The sequence below is a fragment of the Alexandromys fortis genome, unplaced genomic scaffold (assembly GCF_014885135.2).
Source record: "Alexandromys fortis isolate MF-2015 unplaced genomic scaffold, M_Fortis_MF-2015_v1.1 scaffold_147, whole genome shotgun sequence".
In the NCBI taxonomy this organism is placed as follows: Eukaryota; Metazoa; Chordata; class Mammalia; order Rodentia; family Cricetidae; genus Alexandromys; species Alexandromys fortis.
Window position 1 is genome coordinate 657,503 of NW_026068029.1, and position 9,046 is coordinate 666,548.

Sequence of the window (9,046 nt, forward strand, 5' to 3'; positions counted from 1 at the left end):
GGAGAGGGAGGAGAGTCTTTTTAACTAATGATGTTGCAACGGGATGTTTATACGTGAAAAGCAAACCTTAATAAAATTAGCAATGAAGTCACATACATATGTGTGTGTGTATGCGTGTGTTTGTATTTGAGAGACCAAGCAATAATAAATTATTTAGAAGAAAACACAGGAGAAAATCTTAGTGATCTTGGGGCAGACAAATATTATTAGGCTGGTTATGTTATCCATAAAACAGCTTTGATTAGACTTTATCAAAATTAAAAAGTTCTGATCTTCAAAGTAAAATCATTAAGAAAATTAAAAGGTAGGTCACAGACTGGATAGTTAATTTTCCATACATATGTCTCACAGAGAAATTACATCTTATTGAGTGAAGAATTATTATGATTCAAAAACCAAACACCCTGAGGGGATAAAAAGAGCAGATACTTCACTTTATATCTACCCATAACCAAAGAATAAAGAAGATCAAACTAAAGCCACAAGTAGATGCCATTAGAGAGCCATGAGGATGGCTAAAAACAAAAGGAAAACCCACCAAGGATATATGTGATAGCAGTGTGCTGGTGTTTCGGTCATAATCATACAACGACATCACCATTGGGCTGTGATATATTGCATGCATGCTTGTGTGTGCATGTGTGCTTGTGTGTATGCATGTGTGCATGTGTGTGTGTTTGTTAAGAGAATGACTAGGGAAGATACAGTGATGCATTCGAAACATAACATAAATAAAATAAGATGGAGTGACCCAGTTGTTTCTCTGAAAGGCAAAACAAAACAAATCAGGAGGAATGGCAAGCACTTATAATTAATCAAGATTTGAGATAGCAGTACTTTCAGTGTACAATTAAAAAGCAATGTACAATCAAAAAACCATCAGCAACAAAATTTTTAAAATAAAATAAACCAAGAATACCAAGTGCCAAACACCTGGACTTCTCCTCCATCAATGACAGGAAGGCAAAATAGGACAACCCAGGCTGGAGATGGAAGTCAGTGGCGAGCACTCGCTTAGCATGTGTGAAGCCCTAGGTCCAATCCCAAGTACCGCAAAATGAACAAACAAACAAACAAAATGGTATAACCTCTCTGGAAAAGTTAAACAGATTCTTACAAATAAAGGTAGCTTACCATTCAAAACAGCAACCTTACTTTTAAATATCAAAGCAAGCGAAATGAAAATGTATAGTCACATAAAATGCTATCTGTGAATGTTTATTTTGGCTTTCTTCATAATCATCAAGAGTTAACAGTGGATAAAGTATGGAATACGACTCAGCAATAAAAAGAACAAACAATGGGAATACTCACCACCATAGGTCAAATCTCAAATATACTGTCTTAGGTAACAGAAGCTAGACTCAGAAGGCTATAAATACAGCATATGATTTCATTCATGGACCATTATAGAAAAGGCAGAATTACAGGGACTGAGAGTGGTCAGAGAGATTGAATACAAAGAATCAATAGAGAAGTTTTGGGGGTGATGGAGTTCTATTTTGATATAATGGTAGTTACAGGACTATATGTGTTTTTAGAATCTTACACTAAAAAATGATTTTTTAAATAAATGTTATACTTCAATTTAAAAAACACAAAGTATACTCAAGAATTAAAGAGATTTATAAAATGGAAGTGTTCACCAGACTTTTTTACGGGATTTATTTTATGATTCCCCCCACACAAATATTTCGATTACACCACCTCCCACCATGCCTGGAAGTAAGGTCCACACACATTAAATAATTATGTGTTTTTGAGAGCATATGCATTTTAAAAGAACACTTGTTCTTGACATGCGTACCTTTCTCAGGCTTTTGCTAAGGTCAGACATATGTTGTGATGTCCCCACCTCCCTGAGTCTCTAGAATGACTGTACCAGTCTTGGAAAATCCACTTCTTTGCTGGCTTTCCACAGCACCTGAGCAAACTTACTTAGCCATTTCTGGAAGGCATCTCATGGTACCAAAACAGTGAATTTCCTGGCCAAACCTACCAATGAAATTCCATTTCTCTGACTTTTTCTCCCTCGGCTGAGCAGACCCATATCCATAATTAGTTGTACTTTTTTTTTCGTTTCTGTATTTGTAACATTTTTTTTCCTTTCAGAAAAATACACACACCTGCAGTCTGTGGGGGTTTGGGGCAAGAATGATTCACACACAGAACACTGACGCTGACCCTGCATTTGCTCAGTGTCTTGCAGTGGCTAAAATGTTCCTATTTATTGAAAGTCACCTTGCAAGGATGTGGGGATGATAAAAGCAGAAGGGAATCCGATCAGGGCTGGCATGGTGCTGAGGCCATGGAAAACAATATCCCTGAATAACTACAAAATTTTAGCTGCTTTTATATTCCAGCTTTGCGTTTGACCCATGCAAGCAGCCAAATGAAGTGATGTCCAGTTCACTCTAGATCTCACCTAAGCGAAACTGCCTGACTCACTAAGGAATCCCCAAATAATATGGAAACAGCACATATTTTTCAGTTGACTTCCAGATTATTTTGACAGACACCAAACTAAATTGAATCATGTAGTAACAAACTCTCTCTTTTTTTTAAAAAAAAAAATGTTTTTGTTTTTCTTTTTTTTTTTTTTGAGACAGGGTCTCATGAGAAGCCAAAGACGGCCTTACTTATACTACATAGCAAAGATGACCTTGAATTCCTGATCCTCCTGCCTCTTCTCCCCAAATGTGCTGGGATTTATAAAATTTATAGATGGGCATAACCAAGCTCCTTTAAAAATAACAATGCTCTAATGCATTGTTAATCATGAATATTAATGATAAATAAAAGCAACAAATTCTGCCATACCATGCATGCCTAGGGTTCCGTACCCATAAACTTACTTAAGATAGAAATTCAGACAGATCAGAATAAACTGCAGAAACGAATAATCTTTTCCTCGCCGTCACCCACCAGTTTGAACCCTAATCAAACACGGCTCCACTAGAAGACAGGATCCACTACAAAATTTGTGGAGCTCAGAACAAATAAATACTGGAGCTCCATTGTTTAAAAAGAAATGTAAAGCATTATCACATCGTTAAGCCAAGTGCAGGTAGCAAGTCTGTGAAGCCAGAGGCTTTGTTATCGGAGCCTCTCGTTGGCTAGAAAGTTGGGAAGAAAAGTAAAACATTTCACTTTTAGTCCAGTAGCAATGGATTAACCTTTTTCATCTCGTGTGTCTGAGTTAGAGATGGGGTTGAGAGTCTTAGGATTCTGTCCTGTCTCCCGACTACCCATTTTTTCTTCAGCTTTTCAGCCTGTTGGACAAAAAGCAGTTCTGTAGATGTAGCTACAGAGTGTGGCCCATAAGTACGGCCGAGTGCTTGGACAGAAATGCAGACTCTGGGTTCCACCCCAGACCTACTGAATCAGAACCTCATTTTTAAAAGCTCCCCGGGGGATTCATACATTTGTGCCAGGCCAGTCTAGAACTGTTCCTGTATAAGCAGCCACGGGACACTTCGGTGTCACGCTTCCTGTGTCTCATGTGAGGCGGGCCAGCTCTCTTTCTCCTTCTCCCTTTGTATATGGTTATGGAGTTTTGAAACTCAAGCTTCGGTGAAAACGTGTACACCCCCAAATCACTAGCCTCTTTTCAGATGATAACCATCCCCTTGGTTCTGTGATGCTGGCCCATCCCCTTGTACCTGGGGCCACTTGTTCTGGGCCGTGCCTGCTGGTGCTGTGCCCAGGCGTCCTGGGTCCTCGTTCTGTCTACATTCCTTCAGTATCATCACACCCACTTGCCAGACACAGTAAACCGAGTCCCGGGAAGTCCCGTGTTAGCAGCTTGTCCTTTGCCCAGTAAGGCTCACAGCTCCTTTGCCCAGAGGAGTGGGGAGGGTCTGCGATCATTTAATGCTTTGCGATTCAAGGGTTCCCCCCAGGGATAAATTTGGCCTTTCCCACACCACACGCACTTCCCCACTGTGGGACCGCTGGACTCCGTGCTTTGCCTCTGCCTTTCAAGACGGCCCAAGAACTCCAGCTCAGAGCCACCAATCCAGCGAGCGACACCGTCAGGCTCCCAGTCATCGAGCCCGCTGGGGCGTCGTAGGTTCAGCAGCTTAGGTCTTAGGACTCCTAGCGGTTCAGATCCCTTTTCTGGGCGCCACACACTTACCTGTGGGTCCCGGCGACCGGCTGGCTGCTGGCGCCCTCGCGCCCTCCTTTTCCCCTTTCGGTCGGGCCGTGTCCCTCCTCCTCCCTCCCGCGGGCTGGGCGCCGCCCCCGCCGCTCCCGGACCACTCGCCCGCCCGCTCTGCAGCTGCCCGGCCCGGCGTGGCGCGGCGAGCGCTCAGCGTGGCGGGGCTGGGCGTGGAGGTGGGGAGCAGGCGGGGCGCTAACACCGGGAAGCTGCCCCGCGGGGAGCTTCAGCCCCGCGGTGGGGAATCCCTGGGATGCTGGGCGGCCAGCCCGGTGTGCTTCCCCACCCCAGCCTCCACCCAGCAGCTTACCTTTAGGGGGTCTCCTTGATCCTCCAAAGATCTGGTCCCGCTACTTCGAGCGGCACACACTTGTGATAAGTGGGAACCCTAGCCCTTTGCCAGAATATTCCTGAATGCAGAAACCAGACCTCCCCAGAGGGGCGGGGTGGGGATTGAAGACACTGGTAAAAGAGAAACACCCTGGGAAAGGACTGAGCTAAGTGGTTTCTCAAAGAAACTGCGTAGTTCATTGGGTAGCTAGAAACTAGGGGTCCTCTCATTCCTCTGCCTGCTGGGGGCAATACGGGGGGGCAGGGGGCATTATAGGATATTGTCTTGGCTCCCTGTACCTTTTCCCACTCTTAGCATCCCCGCCTTCATAGTATAAAAGCTAGATCTGGAAAACACAGATCACTTAAGCAACTTGTCAAAGTACCTCCATTTAACATGGAAGTCTGGAGCATGGCTTCCACAGAAACCAGGGAAAAATCTAAGCCCTCAAAATCCCCTTTCTGGCTCCTTTGAGTCAAGCAATGTCTATAGCTTCACAGTGCTTGAAGACATGAAAGCACGGGTCTGTTTTCTTAAAACTTGCAGGAGGAGAGCGTTGGGTTTTGAGTTGTATTCACAGTCCTGGAGATGTGATAAATATTTTCGAAAGGCAGATCTGCAGAGCAGAGAAACTAACTTTGCCGCATTAGCTGAGTTGACGCTCCAGATATATATTCCACCTGGCAGAATGGGTTGACTTTGTTTTGCAAACACCGCGCTATTAATGGTCACAACATTCTAGCTGCAGAAATGAAAGGGCAATGTTTTCAGACAGACTTTGACAGGTTGGATTAAGGGAGCGTTGATGGAGAGCAGGAAGCTCATCAGGTAACAAGCTAAAAGTTGGGGCTGGAACCGGGTAGTGCAATAAACAGATTGTATGTCATTTCAAAGGATTAAATTGGTTCTGTTTAGCTTGCATGTTTGCCTTATTGTAAAACAGACTTCATACTGTATAGAACCACAAGAATTCTTATACAAAGCTAGTGGGGATGTAAATTGCTTCTAGCACTTTGTAACTCTGGCAGAATATATCTGAACTGAGTACCACAACTGTATGACAAGCAATTCCCCTTCTAGACAGAGCCACAACAGAAATGGGTTGTACGCTTAACAAAGAAGATGAGTTGGGTACCATACTACTGTATTTATGCTAATTAGAAAATGCCCAAGTGTTTGTTGGCCATAGAGCAGATTGAGGCCCAGCTTGGTAAAATAACCCCAGCTATTCTAGAAACTGAGGCAGGAGGATGGCAAATTCAAAGCAAGGCCGGTATGGGCTACGGAGTAAATTCAAGGCCAGTCTGGTCAATTTAGTGAGAGCTTCTTCCAAAGAAAATGTAAAAAGAGGGCTGAAGATGTGGCCGAGTGGCATTGGCACTTGTCTAGCATGTGTGAGGGCCTGAATTTAATTTCCACCCACTCTTCTGCAGTGTTCCCTGAGCCTTAGGTGTGGGAGGGTTTTATAGATGTATCCACCGGGGCAGCACAACTCTGCGTATTGATTGGTTGTGGTTTTCTGTAGCCGTCTCCACTAGCAAAAGAGAAGTTTCTTTGATGGCGGGTGAAGACTATACTTATCTGTCTTCCTCGCCTTTTAAAAAGGGCACAGGTCTGGTTGCACAGCCCAGGTTGGCCTAGAATTTGCAGAAATCCTCCTGCCTCTGCCTCCCCACCACTGAAAAAAGAAAGGGGGCTGAAACATGGTGTGGGGGGGTGTCACCACACACTAGGATACCAAGCCACCAGTGAGAATGTATGCCCCACTGCTGTGCTGGGCATGGAACTCAGAAAGAATGGGAGTGAAGGGAGGAGGCAGCCAGTCACACCTGTTGATGCTATTTCAATAAGGATTAGAACAGGCAGCCCTGATGAATACTGTCAGGGGTCAGGCTAGGGGCCGCTGTGAGTGAGAGGGCAGTTTCCAGCAAAGAATAAGAAAGGTTGGCAGGGTTCAGATACTGATCTTGACCTGGGTGCTGGCCACATGGATTTACTTGTTACATTAGTGACTGTTCATTGAACTGTTCACCTGTGGTATGAACACTTATCAGATACAGGTCTCACGTCAATGAAAAGTTGAAAGATGGGTTTCTCATATTAAAAACTGCTTACATTGTTAAAGGAAATATACCAAAACAAGTATGCTTTCCCTTTAAACAAATTGCTATAAAAAAACACTTTAAGGAAATATGTCTCAAAAACAAACATGACTCAGTCCTTACCCTAAAATTAAAAATTTATATTTTGAGCCACTTCCAGCCACTTGCATTCTCTTCTTGCCTTGCAGATCAACACCTAACGAAGAGGAAAGTTGCTAGGACCCGAGCCCTCCAGCCAGAAGCCAAGAGCTCTCTGCCCTCCCCAGAAAGCAGATCCGACTCCCTGCCTCCTACTCAGATACTGTCTGATGACATAAAGGAAGACTGTGGGTGGTCGAGATTCCTGGTTAAATATTTATCCACAGTAACCAGAGAACGGGTAACTTAGGCCTTTATCCAGCAGACTCTTTGAGCTGGTGGCAGAGTTCGATCACCAGGTACAGAATAGTTAACAAGTAGAGCAGAGACTAAGGAGAGAGAGTAGGTACCCTTGTGTCCTCTCCCTGGATATATATAGTGTCTGGTCTTGGTCAAGAGAGATAGCATAAAAGGATAGCACTCAACTGTGTTCCTTAGAACTTTAAATGCAATTGATCTGTGGCTAAATAGTGCACCGGCATAACATATGATCTCAAACAGATTCCTTATCCACCAAAAGCATGACAGGACCGTGGAGGTCAGGCGCAAGTGAAAACCCTGGTCTGATGATATAGAATATGAACCATTAAATAAGAAACTAACATTTTCAGACTTCCACACACTTTATTTTCACTAAATCCCCAGGACAACTCAGCGAGAAGTGTAGGTGAAAAAAAATGAGGCAAAAAGACACTGACTAGCTTCCCTCCACAGACTGACATCAATAGAGCCCAGACTGCCTTCAGTAGAGTATGACGCTTGAACTCCTGTGTTCTTCACATCTGCACAGGAACGAGAATAAAGGCATAGCAAACATATCTGACAGAGAATTGGGAAGTTGGTTGCGGTCTACCAGTTTGGTCCTTAAGTAATCAGTATTTCCACTTAAATAATCTGGGTCTCAGTTCTGTATTTATAAAACACAAATGAAGTAACGGAAGGCAATTGGAACTACAATGGCAGAAGCAAGGGTTGGTTGGTTTCAGTTATTTAGGCATCCTTTTGGTCTCCACCAGTACTCCCACATCACAAGTAAGAGGCATGCCTATTGTGGCAAGGAGTACCTGTAATTCTAGCGTTTGGGAGGTAACAACAGAAGGAGCAGGAGTTCAAAGTCATCCTTGGTTATGTAGCCAGAATACAGCCAGATTGGGCTATGTAGTGCCATGTCTCAAAAAAAAAAAGGCCTTTTGGGTTAAACCTTACACAAAGAACTAGACAACGGAGGAAAGCTGTAATTCAGTTACAATCTCAAAAAAATTTAAATAGATGTAACCATGTTAAGAAAAACAAACCAAACAAAAACATCTTACAAATAAACATTATTTTGCACCTACAGGTTCAGTGAGAAAAATCTAGGTTGTACTGAAGTAACAAACAGCACCCAGAATATCAGTGGTTAATACAGCAAAGGTTTCCTTCTTATAGCATTCATCATTGAAGTGGGGACTCAAGTATGCACTCAGAGGTTTTTATGGTTGAGGGGGGCATTCTGGATTAAAAGCATCTTAGATGCCCAGTTTAGAATTAACGTGTTCCATTCCTGCTCTGACTTATCAATTAAAGTGTCTGCATAGTGTGCCCAGGCACAAAGGGTCAGAGGATAAAGGCCTATGAAGAACCAGGAAGAGAAGAGTTAGAGATATTTGGGGGAATATTGCTGGTGATTACCACACGTGCTGAGTGCCAGATCCTGGGAAGAAAAGGAGAATGAGAGGTGGCCTTGGTCGTCCAGGTACTCACCCCAGTCACAGCAAAGTGATAAATCCTCCCCTTCTGGTGTAGGCGTTGGTAGATCTAGGTGAGAAATTCGTCACTGCCCAACTTGAGTGAAGTCACCGCGTGATACAGAAACATTTTTTCTCCAGAACACTGTGTTAGCTGTAGTGGTGGTAAGCTGATTGCGCAAGGGAGGAGATAAGCAAACCATGCATTCTCCTGAGGGGCAAGAAGGGTCTCTTTTGTTCAAAAGAAATCACTGAATGAAGACAGTTGGGCATGCTGTCATTCTGGTCAATGAAAGTTACAAATGGCAGTTTAATGAAAAATGAAACCAGACTTCGGCCTAAACCAAGATGAGGATGGTGGGACCAACCCTTTCTGAGAATGTGTTCCAGTTTGGATAGGGTTGAATGTGGCCCTTGGCCAACACAAATAATTAGAAAATCCAGAGGAAGCAAAAGGCAACTCAGTGAGTCTGCACACTAGGATTAGCTGGTGAAACTCACCACCACCCTGGCTGGCAATGAGCAATCTCCAGGCTATGGGTTTGGGGTGGGGTAGGAGGAGGAGCTTTTCCAGTTATTGAGAAAG

At 43.8% G+C, this 9,046-nt stretch overlaps 1 protein-coding gene across 10 annotated transcripts in view; it reads right to left on the reverse strand.

Moving 5' to 3' along the window:
* The window catches only part of Adgrg2 (adhesion G protein-coupled receptor G2), a 122,615-nt gene extending 113,873 nt beyond the window's left edge, over nucleotides 1-8,742 (reverse strand). For 7 of the 10 annotated variants that reach the window (XM_050164370.1, XM_050164368.1, XM_050164366.1 and 4 more), the window contains exon 1: nucleotides 4,139-4,274. The gene's annotated coding sequence lies outside the window, so the exon portion shown is untranslated. Of the gene's footprint in view, nucleotides 1-4,138; nucleotides 4,275-4,472; nucleotides 4,565-8,476 lie in introns of those variants that run through there. The other 3 variants (XM_050164363.1, XM_050164362.1, XM_050164369.1) reach the window with 3 other exon arrangements.
* Between the last annotated feature and the right edge of the window lie 304 nt (nucleotides 8,743-9,046).